A 15102-nucleotide genomic window follows, 5' to 3' on the forward strand; every position below is an offset into this window, starting at 1 on the left:
TATGGAGCAATTCATAAGCAATTCATAAGCAATTCATATTTGCACCTATGGAGCAATTCATAAGTCTTATTTGACTTATAAGTCACCTATGGATAATTCCATAAGATTTATTTGCTTCCTGAAAAGTCATTTAAAGTCGACATGGAGTAGTTTTAGGTCTTTACATTCCATTGGACCGCCAACATTTCAAAAAACAGAAAAGAGAAACCTTGGGTGTTAAAGAAGAGGACCAACATAATTTCTGGCTTTATCTAAGTAAAGACATTAAAATTAACCCTACGTCCACCACTACCATCTACTACCATCACCATTTCCTTAAGATAGAACATATTTATGTAAAAATTGTCAGAATAACAGAATTGCACACAAAAAGATAGTCCTTCCCTGGATTCCAGAATAAGAAAACAGGCAACCTTTCACCCATGTCCTATTACATTGTTCTTATTTTCCAGCAGTCCAAGAAGACTTGGTCAAGGGCCAAGGTGCATAAGTCTAGAGATCAGTACTGGGGAAGTACAGCTACAGCTCTGCACTGTAGCATATTTTCTTCTCAAAGTCATCACTGGCACACAAAACTACTTCTCAGACTTCAATCTGAGCAGAACTAGAATTAGTGCTTCCTCATTGTTCAAAATGGCCTCAACATCAGTTAGGACATTTTTGCCCCTAACGTATTTCTGGAAGGCATGAGGTCAAGTATTACTGACTCCAGTTCCAGCACACCACTGGGCACCTCACATAAGGACTTCAGGCTAAAAAACAGAGCTACTTAGCCCTCAACATAACTTCCAAGATTGTTGGAGTTCACTAGACCAATAAAATCTTATAGATGACAAAACAGAAAGTAAGTCACTTGTTAGAGTTGTTCCACAGTAAGTGGTAGGAGTAACACATTTCATAGGTCACCAATTCTGATACCATGTGGCATCAAAAACATCTTAATGAAAAAAGCTGAGAATGAAATTCATGATAATTTCATACCATAGCCAGTCAAGTTCCAGAATAAAAATCATATGATAATTTGAGGAGAGAGGTTAAGATTGTATAAAACAAAAATAATCATGAAGCAACTAAGCAACACAACAAAAATAAAACCATAGGGTAAAGACATGTGCCATTATAATTTCTGCCAAGCATGAAAAGATTTTTAAGGGCAAACATGCAATGACAAAGCTAAACTTGTAGCAATAGTTTCGCAAAAATGAAAACAGAGTTCTCTTTGCTATAACTATACGAGTTCTATTACAATATAAACCAGCTCAAAATCCAGATTGGGCCCTCACCCTCTCTGTCACTCCTTAAAAAAATAAAATCTCCAATTACCCAAGAAGTGCAATATTCCTACCCTAACTATATTATATTTCAATCAATTCTGGCTTCACAGTTTCTGAGGATCACCTTAATTCTTAAGGTGTCAGGTAAGTGAAGATTATAAGCCACCTGCAGACTTTAGGATTGTCTGAAAGTCCCATCTCAGACACTTTATCCATCTCTGAGATTCAGGATCATTAAAATGCACACCCTGACTGCGGTAGAGAGGACCAGTTGCCCAACGAAGATTTGTGTGCCTCTTCATCAGTGTAGAGCTATTGCTAGGAAGTACCACCACCACCACCCTTGTATCCAGGTGAGACCATGTGACCTATTTCTGGCCAGTGGAATGTGGGTAAAAATGAAGAACTCAAGTCCATAAAAACCTCCTACCCTGTCCTCAACTCTCCCTCTTTTCCTGTCTGCTGACTAGAAGTAAAGGACTCCAAGACCCAAGAAGATGGCAGAACCCCAAGATAAAAGGAACCTGGGTTCCTGAAATGCCATGTGAAAAGTCTGCTGAACACCCACACTGGATGGTGGAGCACAGGAAAAATAAATTTCTATTAAGTTAGTCTCTGCGCTTTCAGGCTTTATCTGTAGAGATCCCAGGGCTCTCTGCTTTAACTACTGCAATGGCTGGAAGGAAAAATAATACCTACCTAGTCCTGTATTGTTTGTTGCTTTTGAATCACAAAAGTGATGTTAACGTGTGAGTGCTTGCCAAAGTTTTCTAAACTGAGAGTAAGATGAGTTGGTTGCTGGTGCTCCAGCTATCCTTAACCATCTGAAAGATGCACCCATTAGGCACTGATCTTAAATAACTAAAGAATTTCCCCAGCAGCATGTGGTGTAGGGATGCGAGAGGACAAGATTTAACTTACTCTAGAAGTTTTTAAATGACAGTATTAAACCATCAAGTGAAGTGGTTCTATGCTTTTCTGGGTCACTGATCTCTGTAAGAGTCAGACGGAAGCTGTGGATTATCTCCAGAAATGGACACAAAAGCACGCATAAACAAATTTTATACCATTACCGCTGGTTCAGAACGCCTGTTCCAACACCCAAGAAGTTCATCTTTGAAACAGACTACACGCTAAAACCCACTTATTGAGATGAAAGAGAACCGCATGGGGAGTGGGGAGCCAGGACCCTGTCCAGACCCAGCCTGGTCATGCCCCTTCCCCTCTCTGATCAGTAAAATAAGCAGTTTTATGAGTGAATTTCTAATGGCCCTTCCAGCTCTGAGAACACCTAGATTTTTAATAGCAGCTGATTCTGAAAAGCTGATCTCCGGCTGATATTTCTAATCACACTCATTCTCCATTTCAAAAACAGAATAAAAATAAAAGAAGAAGATTGGATATCTCATTGCAACACTGATACCGAGGTTATTTTTCTATCATCTAATGACTAGGTTGGCCTGAGCTGGTCTAACACTGCCAGCTCCTCCAGCTGTTCAGCATGGAAATATACCAAGACCCCAGAATTTTGAGCATGAAATCTCAAGTGGTTCATCAGGATGACATTACCTGGCAGTTAATGAGAATCTGAAGTCTAGTGAGTTAATCTGGATGGACACTAGCATACAAGATGAGCTTGACAGAATAATGTTTGCACATACCATATACTTTCTCCAGTAGACCAAAAAAAAAAAAAAAAAAAAATCAAAACTTAACTTTCTCTCTAAAGGTAATTTACTATTTTTATCTGGCCTTTCCACCTTACCGTTCTGGTACTCTACTGCTATGTATCAAATCACCCCAAATTTTAGTGGTGTCCAACCACCACCATTTTATTATGCTCATGAATTCTGGGTCAGGAATTCATAAAGGATAGAGTAAGGAAGGCTTGTTTCTAAAGCATGGTGTCAGAGGGCTGGAACAGCTGGGGCTGGTCGATCCACTTCCAAGATGGCTTCTCCCCCCATATGTCTAGGGCCTTGGCTGAAAAATAACTTGAAGTCTAGGTTTAGCTGGAATTCTCAATCTGATCAACTATATATGGCCTCTCCATGTGACTTGGGCTTCCTCACAGCATGGCAGCCTCAGGGTACTCCCACCTCCTACATTGAGGTGTAAAGATTCCAAGACCAAGTGTTCCAGCAAATAAGCCAGAAACTGCATGGCCTTTTATTACGTAACCTCAGAAGTCCCATAGCATCACTTCTGCAATGTTATGTTGATTAAAGCAGTCACAAGCCTGCTCAAATTTCAAGGAAGAGTGCCAAAGATTCTGAAGCCATATTTTTAAATTGCCTCTTTTAAGGAACAAAACCAATTGGAGAAACCAACAGGAAAGAAACACTATAATCTCAGCAACAACTCAGGTCAGTCTTAAGATACAGCAGAGTTTCATATATTCAAAAAATAATTTGATGCAAGGGATATAGGAAATACAGCAGTAAACCAAATAGACAAACATCTCAGTCCTCATGTGTTTTTTCATTTCAAATTCCAATTGGAGAGAGGCACAACAATTTAAAAAGGTGACTAAACCAGTTTGTCATAAGTGTTGTAAAGGAAAATAAGTCATGAAGGTGGAGTGGGACATTTGGGAGGTGACGGATTAATAGCCATTTTAAATAGGGTGATTAGGGAAAGCTTCAGGAAAAGGTGACATCTGAACAAAGATCTAAAGGAAATGAAGGAACCAGTTGTGCAGATATTCCAGGCAGAGGGAATAGTAAATATTTACGTACATGGCTAGAGCTGCATAAGGGATGGGGGAAGTAGTTGGTCGGAGAAGTCCAGGGGTGGGGGATGATGGGAAGATAGGTATACATTTGGAGTCCACTGTAGGGATACTGGTTTTACTCTGAGAAAAATGGGGATCCACTGGAAGGTTCTGAGGAAAGACAAACCATGATATGGATATGATGCACATTCATAAAGGATTACTTCAGCTATTGGACTGAAGTATGGTTTTGGATTGAGGAGGGAGGTAAGAGAAGAACCATAGGGCCTAGTAAGAAGAAACTAGAATAACCCCGACAAGGGATGACAGAACCTTGGACCACAGTGGAGGCAATGGGAAGGAACTCAGTTTGGATGTGCTTTGAAGGTGAGGCTCACTTGACTTCTTGATAGATGGCCTGGGATTAGAGAAAGAGACAAGTAAAGGATGGCTTCAAGGCTTTTAGCCTGAGCAATACGAAGAATGGAGGTGGAATACCAACATAGGCAAGAGTGGGGAGAAGTGGGAGTTATGGGAATCGAGAGTTTGGTTTTGCCTGTGTTAAGTTTGTGATGCTATTAGACATTCAAGTGGAGATGCTGAGTAGGCGGTTTAATAGATGAGTTGGATGTGAGGGGAGAAGTAAAAGCTACAATTACAAATTTGAAATTGGTGAATAGATAGCATTTAAAACAATGAGCCTAGATAAAACCAACTAGGGACTAAGCATAGAGAGGAGAGGAGAAATCAGAGGACTGAGTCCAGGGGCAATCCAACATTAAGGGGTCTGAGAAGTGAGGAGGAAGCAGCAAAGGAAACTGAGAAGAAATAGAGGTAGGAAAAGAACCAGGAGAGTAGCATCCTGGAAGTCAAGTGAAGCAAATAAGCCCAGGATGCAGGAATGACCACCTTATCAATTGCTGCTGAGCAGTTAATAGGATGAGGCCAGAGGAAAGACCACAGGACTTAGCAACAAGCAGGGCATTAATAACCTTGACTATCCAGTAGGTGGATAGTGTGAGTGCTATATTGCACAATGATTTACTGATCATTTCTTTCATCAAAACTCTGTTTTAGATTTGTACACCTATGTTCATAGCAGCATTATCAGAAAAGCCAAAAGGTGGAAGCAACTGAAGTGTCCATCAACAGATGGATGAATAATCAAATGTGGTGTATACATACAAGGTATTACTCAGCTTTAAAGGAAGGAAATTCTAACACCTGCTACAACATGGATAAAACTCAAGGACATTATACTTAGTGAAATAAAGCAGTCACAAAAAGACAAATATTGTATGGTTGATAGGAGGCATCTAGAGTGCCCAAAACCATAGGAACAGAAAGTAGAATGATTACTGCCAGGGGCTGAGAGCAGGGGGAAATGGAGAGTTGTTTAATGGGTACAGAGTTTCGATTTTGCAAAATGAAAAAGTTCTCAAGATTGGTTGCATAACAGTGTGAATATACTTAACACTACTGAACTGTACACTTAAGAATGGTTAAGGTAGTAAATTTTATGTTGTGTGTATTCATCACAATTAAAAAAATTTTTAAACCATAAATATATAACAGAAACTGTTTAAGTTCCACAACCTTCACCACTTCCATTCTGCTAGAGAGAAACCATCATCTAAAGTTGGTGTCTTTCTCATGCATGTTCTGTGCTTTTATTACATACGTATGTCCTCATAAATAGTAAAATCTAACAACAGAGTACATTGTTTTCTCATTTACATAAATGACAGCTGTCCATATTGCACAAAGCTTTTGCATTTTGGTTTTTACCTCAACAATATTTATGTTTTTAGAATTTATGTGCGGAAATAAGTGTTCTCTATTCTTTTTTTCAATTACAAACAATTTTGTAGTAAACCTCCTAGTACCTGAAAAAAAACCTTTTTTTGGTACCTTTACTCTTAAGTGCCCAATAATTCTGTTCTTTATGAAACATTCTGTTTTTCTGCTTGAAATAATCCTCTACCCTTTTCATCTCTTGTATCTGTAGGGGTCAGCAAACTATAGCCCACCATCAGTTCTGGTAAATAAAGTTTTATTGAAACACTACTATATCCATTCACTTACATATTGTCTATGGTTGCTTTCATTTCATTTCATGGCAGAGGTGAATAGTTATAACAGAGACAATATGGACTCACAAAGCAAGAAATATCTACTACCTGGCCTTGTACATAAAGTGTGTCAACCCCTGGTCTAGAATATCTTCAATAATCAATCTAGCCATCTCCTTGTGTGGTAATTTAAAATATGTCCACAAATTTTGTATATTCCCTTTATAAGGTGAAGCCTAAATATCTTCCCCTTGGCTGTGGACTGGACTTAATAACTCAGTTCTAACAAAGAGAATACAGTAGAAGTAACATGTGTGACTTCTGAGGCTTGGTCATAAAAGACATTATGGCATCCTTCTTGCTCACATTCTTGGACCACTTGTTCTGGGAGAAGCCAGCTGCCACATCATGAAGACATTCAAGCTCTAAAGAGAGGCCCATATGACATGAAACTGAGGCCTCCTGCCAACAGTCATGTGAATAAGCCATTGTAGAAGTGGCCTGTCCAGCCTCGGTGAAGCCTTCAGATGCCTGTGGCCCTACCCAACAGCTTGACTGCAACCTCTTGAGGTACTCTGGGCCAGAACCACTGAGCTAAGTGACTCCTATATTCCAGACCCACAGAATCTATGAGATAATAAGCATTTGCTCTATTAAGACACTAAGTGTTTGGGGTAATTTATTTTAAAGCCGTAGATTACAAATATGTCACAGAAGAGCCATTACCTGACCCTCCAGACTAGTCTACATCCTCCTCCACCCTCATTTAGACTTTCATAGCACTGTGTACCTTTTCTTCCTATCATTGGATATGGGTGCAATTAATAGCTTCGTGTCTGTATTTACCACCGAGTGGTCAATTCCATGAGCATAGGGACCCTGTATGTCCATTATACTCCCAGTAACTAACATAGTGCCTGCCAAGAGTAAGTGCTCAATTAATATAGACACATTGAACGAAACAGTACAATTGATATTATAAGCCTGGTGGTTCTAGAATACCTTTGGACCAAAAGGAGTCTGATGTGAAGGATGATAATAGCTAATAGATACTTATACACTGCTATGTGCTAAGCACTCTTCTAAGCACTTTATAAATAGTAACTTGTTTAATCATCACAATAACCACCTTAGGTAGGTACTATTATTATCACCATTTTTTCACACCAAGAAATGGAAGCATAGAGAAATTAATAACTTGCCCAGTCTACTGAACTGCACTGCTGGGATTTATGCCAGGAAGTCTGGTTCCAGGGTCTCTGCTTCTAACCACCACGCTTACTGCCCATGTCTCACCACTTGGCTTTGATTTGATATTTAAAGGTGACACCTTTATCTCCACTGGCTTCTTTCATTGTAGCCACCTGCATAATTTTCCTTTGATTCAGTCTTCCATTTCTCAATCTTTTCTTGAGTACTTGAAAACATACAGAAACTTAACTCTCAATAACAGTTGTCTGGTACTGATATCCATATTAGATATTAAAACAAATGGCAAACATGGTTAGGCACAGAGAAGTGGATAAAAAACAGTTACTTTCAAATATTAACATCATTCTCAATGTTTGAAAGATCAAGTACTAAAAAATAACTACGTAAAAGATTTAAGTGATATAATTAGTAAGACTGAATTAATAGACAATTCTATTTTGGATCCTATAGATTTCCATTTCAAGATTCCATGGAATATTTAAACAGATTGATCACATACCAGACCACCAAGAAAAATCTCAAATGGATTCCAAAAGGCAGAAGTGATACAGGACACATCCTTTGCCCACGTAATAAAACAATAACAAAAGTTAAAAATGAAACCTCACTATTTGGAAAGCTCTTAAAAGTTTTAAAATTCATCCACTATAGTTAAACGGATCCTGTCCACTCCGTCTACTAGGTGTGTGACCTTAGGCGAGTGCCTGAATGTTTTCTGATACTCAGGATGGTGAAGTTGAGTTGAGGTAAGCATGTGTAGTGCTTGGCTGGGCTGGCACTCAGCACACTCTCGATCACTGAAACTCATCCTTATTTTTCTTGTTGCCCCTGAATGGTTATTAGTATTCCTGAAAGTATATTACAGAATGAAGCCTGGCAGAATGCCTTCCCTGCCACTTGTTCTGTGATCTGATACTGGCTATCGTCGCCACTGGGTCTGCCTGAATAATTCAAGGAATACTGAAGGACCACTATGTGCCAGGTAAAACATAGGATATACCTGCCTTACACTCCGGTGCAAGCATTCTCAGTGGAAGTGATATCATGCCTAGAGGTTTCGGGAGATGGTGAGTTGCACAGTGCTGTTGGAGTGGAGAGAGTGATGAAGAGGGAGCTGGGAGATGAGGCCCAAGAGGTCAGGGCTAGGAAAAGGACAGGCTGTGTAAGGCCATTTAGGTCCTCATGAAGATCTTGGTCTTATACAGAAGACTTCAAATTCCAGAGAGATGAGAAAGCAGTTTCAATGGAAATATGTAAAAATGATATAAGCTTACTGTTTTTTTTAATTGGGGTAGAGTTATTTTACAATGTTGTGCTAGTTTCTACTGTACAGCAAAGTAAACTGTTAAATTATTTTTTTAGTCTTCACAAAAAATGGATATTTGGGAACATAAGACCATACCATCTGAATCTCTGCACATACACAATTCCCTTAATTTGTTTTGATATATAACTGACTTTTTGCTAAATTTGCATTAAAGATGGTTTGACAGATTTATCTTGTTCCTTTGGACACTATGATCCTGGGAACAATAGAAAGTAATAGAATGAGATGCCAGCTTTCAAATATTTGGCCAGTGGTGTTAGCGATGTCCAAAGTTTTTTGGGATAAAGTTTGTCCCAAATAAACTAAATAATAAAGTTTAGTTATTTAATTCAATAATTACTAAGGACCTAACACGTAATAAACAATACAGAGATATCAAAGATAAATGTAACAGGGAGGGGCAAGATAGGGGTAGGGTGTTAAGGAGTACAAACTACAAAGAATAAAATAAATAAGCTACAAGGATATACTGTGCAGCACAGGGAGTATAGCCGATTTTTATAATAACTATAAATGGAGTATGACCTTTAAAAATTGTGAATCACTATGTCGCATACACGCAACTTATATGATATTGTAAATCAACTACACCTCAATAAAATAAAACTTTAAAAATTATTCAAAAAAATAAAAAATAATTTAAAATAAGATAGATGTAGCACAGTGACTATGAAACATGTCAGGTCTCAAGGAACTTGACTATCTAGTGGAAGAGGGAATACATAACTAGATTACCAGACCACAATAATAGCAGCCACCATTTACAGAATGCTTACCATATGCCAAGCTCCACGCCTCCCATCTAGCTCCTGGGTGAATCTGCATAACACCCCTATAGGTAGGAGTTACCACCCCCATGACAAAGCTGCAAACACTCAAACTCAGAGAGTTAAATAATATGCCCAAGATCACAGAACTAGTAAACTTGAGAGTGTGACCAAGGTATCTGACTCTTAAACGCACACCCTTAATTACTAACATAACACCAGGTTTAGATTGCTATTTGTGTTTCCTTCACGCTCTGCAAATGTCTAGGGTTTTAACAGCTAACTGAACCTGACTTCTGGTTTGTTTTTCAGTCCCCTGTTAGGCCCTCACCAGTTTTGAACAATATGCTAATGGAAGAGAATGAGAGGTAAGCATCCAGGCCTGACGAGGGAAGGACTATGGAAAGCTTCATGGAAAAGTACAGGTGGGTGGTTAGTCTTTAACCATTTTTGGACTCCAACAGAAATCTACCAGAGGACTCTTTCTGAGCTGAAATACTTCTCCTTGAACCTTATATACAATGGCCTTTGTTCTACTCATTTGGGAACATGAGGAAAACAGGATCCACCTCTCCCATGATGAGAGCTTCTTTGTCCAAAGTCTTTCTTACTAAGCGGTCATTATTCTATCCACTATGTCTTATATGGCACAATGTTGGGTGCTCTCAGCAGCATCCTGGTCATTCACCTCTACCCGTGTACCTGATCTCATCTGATCTTGGAAGTTAAGCAAGCTTTGGGCCTGGTTAGTACTTGAATGGGAGAGCACCTGAGCACAACGGATGCGATAGGTTTTTAGCGTGGAACCAAGAACCACAGAGGATTGTTTCCAGGCCTTGAAACCTAGTGAAGTTTGCCCTGCTGGATTTTGAAACTGCCTTGGACCTAGTAGCTCCCTTTTACCTTCCATTTCTCCCTTGTTTAACCTGGAACGTCTGTAACTTATCCTATGCCTAACCTATCATTGTCTATTGGAAGCAGATAAATTGTTTTAGTTTCATACGTCCCCTGATGGAGAGGAATTGTGCCTCAGGAGTTGTACATAATAGGTTATACCAAGAGCCTCATCCGTACATAATTTTAGACGATTTAGATGATGGGAATTTTGAACTGATGAGATTTGGGGACTCTGAGTTGATGTTGTAATGGGATGAGACCTTTGAGACTTTGGGATGGAGCAAATGTATTTTTTATTTGGGAGGGACGTGAATCTGTAAGGGGCAGAGGGCAAACTACAGTCAGCAGAATAACACCCACTAACAAAGATGTCCACTCATTTCCAAAACCTGTGAATACATTATATTACATGGCAAAAGGGGCTTTCCAGATGTAATTAAGGTTATAGATATTAAGATAGGAATCTTAATATCTATATTAAGATATCTGGGTGGGCCCAATCTAATCACATGAGCCCTTTCAAAGCTCAGAACTTATTCTGACTGAGGCAGAAGACAGAAGTAGCTGATGGGGAAGCCAGAGAGACTGCTAAGCATGAGAAAGTTTCAATGTGCCACTGTTGGTTCTGAGATATAGGGGCCATGTGAAAGGACCAGAAGGGGCCTCCAAGGAATGAGGATGGTCCCCAGTTAATAGCCAACAAGGAAATGGGGACCTTGGTTCTACAAACACAAGGAACTAGATTTGACCAACAACCTAAACAAGCTTGGAAGCACATTGATCTCAAGAACCTCTAGAAAGGAGCACACTTTGGTTTTGGTCTCTTGAGAGTCAAAGCAAAAAATCCAATTGAGCCATGATGTACCAGAATTGCTGATCTATGAGCTAATAAAAAAGTTGTGCTAAATGTGTGCTAATTTTTTATGGCAGCAATAGAAACTAATATAGTGTGGTTAATCTTTTACTAACCTTTGGAATCCCCTATTAGACAGTTCTTTCCACACTGAGGTGGCATACATGGCTCTGAAGCTTCTATATACAGACGTTTGTTCTACTCTTTCAAGGAGAAAAGAACAAATCAGGTTCCTCTTCCATGGTGACAGGTTCTTATCCCATGATGACAGCTTCTCAGTCCAAAGTCTTTCTTACTAAAGAGTCCTATTCTACGCACTGTTTCTTATATGACACAGTGTCAGGTGATCTCAGCAGTACCCAGCTCATTTACCTTAGTCCATTTCTATATCTTAGGTCAGATTCCTAAGAGGTATAGTCTGAGACAGGGACTTTTATGTAAGTGATTTCTTAAGCGAGAGTTCAGAGGGGAACCCATAAGAGAGGGAGGAAACCCATATGAAGTAGAGAAGAAAGTTGAGCAAGGATTTTGTTGTATAGGAAGTCTAGCCTGATCCCGGCCAAGATGGTAGAGGAGGAAAACCCTGAACTCACCTCTTCCCATGAACACACCAAAATTACAACTACTTACAGAGCAAGTGTCTATGAGAACCACCTGAAGACTAGAAGAAAAGATGTTCCACAACTAAATATATATATATATATATATATATATATATATATATATATATATATATATAAAGAGGGAAGCACAATGAAAGTAGGAGGGGCAGAGACACGGTTAGTCAGGACCCACAATCCCAGGGAGGCAATCCACAAATGGGAAAAAGATCACAATGCTAGAAGACCTCCCGAAGGAACAAGGTGTCCAAACCCCACACTGGGCTCCTACACTGGGAAGACAAACCTGCAGAATGTCTGCCTTCGTAAACCAGTGGGGCTTATGTTTGGGAGAGATGGAGGGTTATGGAAAACAGACTCAGCTCTCAGAGGGCATGAGTAAAATCTCACACACTTCAAGTCCCAGCACAGAAGCAGTAGTCTGGAATCCTCCCTCTAGCCTATTAGCATTGGGGTCTTACCCAGCCACCAGTAAGCTGGCACCAGCTCTATGACCCACAGGCTGTGCACCTAGACACACCAGGACCTGGCCTCGCCCACTAGCGGGCCAGCAACAGCACCAGGCCCCCCAGGTTTCACACCCAACCACGTGGGGGCCCGCTCCACCCACCAGAAGTCTGGCACCAACACCAGGCTCCAAAGGCCGTGCAACCAATGGCACAGAAAACCTACCCTGCCCACTGGCAGACCCACAGCCACCACATGAGGCAAGGCCTTGTAGCCAACCGAGCCAGGGGCCCACCCCGTCTACCAGCATGATGAGTAAGTTGGCTCTGACAAAACAGAAGGTAGTGGACCTCATAGGATGTCTTCCACATTTCTGCTACATTTCTCCAAGATTGAGAAATGTAACAAACCTACCTCAGACACAGAAATAAACACGGAGAATTAGGCAAATTGAGGAGACAATGAAATATGTTCCAAATAAAGGATCAAGACAAAGCCAGAAAAAATAAACTGAAAAAGTGGAGATATGCAATCTATCCAATAAAGAGTTCAAGGTAACTCTTAAAAAGGGGAAGAATAATGGATGAACACAGTGAGAATGTCAATAGAGTTTAAAGATATAAAGAAGAACCAAACAGAGCTGACAAATACAATGAATGAAGTTTTAAAATATACTAGACAAGGGCTTCCCTGGTGGCGCAGTGGTTAATAATCCTCCTGCCAATACAGGGGACACGGATTCAAGCCCTGGTCCGGGAAGATCCCACATGCCGCGGAGCAACTAAGCCCATGAGCCACAACTACTGAGCCTGCTCTCTAGAGCCCGCGAGCCACAACTACTGAGCCCACGTGCCACAACTACTGAAGCCTGTGTGCCTAAAGCCCGTGCTCCACAGCAAGTGAAGCCACCGCAACGAAAAGCCTGCGCACCGCAACGAAGAGTAGCCCCCGCCCGCCTCAACCAGAGAAAAGCCCATGCACAGCAACGAAGACCCAATGCAGCCAAAAATAAGATAAATAAAAATAAAATAAAATAAAATATACTAGATGAACTCAACAGTAGATTAAATGATACAGAGGAATGGATCAGCAATCTGCAAGACAAAGTAGTGGAAATCACCCAAGCTGAACAGAAGAAAGAATCAAAGAAATGATAGTTTGAGAAAATATCAAACATACTAACATTAGCCTTATAGGGGTCCCAGAAGGAGAAGAGTTAAGAGGAAGGGGCAGAGAAATTATTTGAAGAAATAATAGCTGAAAACGTCCCCAACCTGGGAAAGGAAACACATCCAAGTCCAGGAAGCAGAGACAGTCCCAAACAAGATGAGCCCAAAGAGGGCCACATCAAGACACATCATATTTAAAATGGCAAAAATTAAAGTGAGAATCTTAAAAGCAGCAAGAGAAAAGCAATTAGTTATGTACTAGGGAACTCACATAAGGCTATCACCTGATGTTTCAACAGAAGCTTTGCGGATCAGAAGGGAGTGGCACAATATATCCAAAGTGATGAAAGGAAAACCCCTACAACCAAGAATACACTACTTGGCAAGGTTATCATTCAGATTTGTAGAAGAGATAAAAGGTTTTACGGATAAGCAAAACCTAAGAGTTTAGCACCACTAAACCAACTTTACAAGAAACGTTAAGTGGACTTCTTTAAGTGGAAAAGAAAAGGCTACAATTAGAAATATAAAAATTATGAAAGAAAAAAATCTCACTGGTAAAAGCAAACATACAGTAAAGGGAGTAGATCAACCACTTATAAAGCTAGTAGGAAAGCAAAAAGACAAAAGTAGCAAAAAACATTTATATCCACAATAAGTAGTTAAGTGATACACAAAATAAAAAGATATAAAATATGATGTCAGAAACATTAAATGTGGTTGGGAGGAACACAGGGTTGTTGGAACGCATTCAAACTAAAGAGATCATCAACTTAAAATAACCCCATATAAATTGTTTTATATGAACCTCATGGTGACCACAAACCAAAAAACTATAATAGAAACACACACAAAAAGAGAAAGGAATCCAAACACTTAAGATAGTGATCAAATCACAAGGGAAGAGAGCAAAATAAGTGTAAGAAAACTAAAAAGAACACAAAAACAACTAGAAAACAATCAACAAAATGGCAATAAGTATGTACCTATCAAGAATTACTTTAAATTGTAAATGGACTAAATTTGCCAATCAAAAGACAGAGTGGATGAATGAATAAAAACAAGACCCATCTATATGCTGCCTACAAGAGATTCACTTCAGAGCTAAATACACACAGAGACTGAAAGTGAGAGGATGGAAAAAGTATTCCATGCAAATGTAAACAAAAGGAAAGCTGGGGTAGCTATACTTATATCAGACAAAACAGACTTTAAAGCAAGTATTGTAACAAGAGACAAAGAAGGGCATTACATAATGATAAAAGGATCAATCCAACAAGAAGAAACACCAATTGTAAATATATATGCACTGAACATAGGAGCACCTAAATACATAAAGCAAATATTGACAGAGATAAAAAGAGAAATTGACGGTAATACAATAGTTAGTAGGGAACTTTAGCACCCTACTTACCTCCATGGACAGATCATCCAGACAATCAATGAGAAAACCCTGATCTTAAATGATACATCAGATGGAATTAACAGACACATAAAGAACATTTCATCCAAAAACAGCAGAAAAACATTCTTTTCAAGTGCACATGGAACATTCTCCAGGATAGATCACAGGCTAAGCCACAAAACAAATCTCAATGAATTTAAAAAGACTGAAATCATATCAAGCATGTTTCCTGACCACAATGGTATAAGATTAGAAATAAACTACAAGGAAAAAACTGCAAAAAACACACACACAAAACACTATGCTACTGAACAACCAGTGCGTCCTGAAGCAAAGAGGAAATGAA

The 15102-nt window shown here is 39.6% G+C and overlaps 1 protein-coding gene across 1 annotated transcript in view; it reads right to left on the reverse strand.

The window, feature by feature from the left end:
* The window catches only part of ERC2 (ELKS/RAB6-interacting/CAST family member 2), a gene marked incomplete at both ends in the record, with an annotated part of 833862 nt that overhangs the window by 584021 nt on the left and 234739 nt on the right, over window positions 1-15102 (reverse strand). The window lies entirely within an intron of this gene.

This window comes from Grampus griseus (assembly GCF_964374135.1).
Source record: "Grampus griseus genome assembly, chromosome: 10".
Classification (NCBI taxonomy): domain Eukaryota; kingdom Metazoa; phylum Chordata; class Mammalia; order Artiodactyla; family Delphinidae; genus Grampus; species Grampus griseus.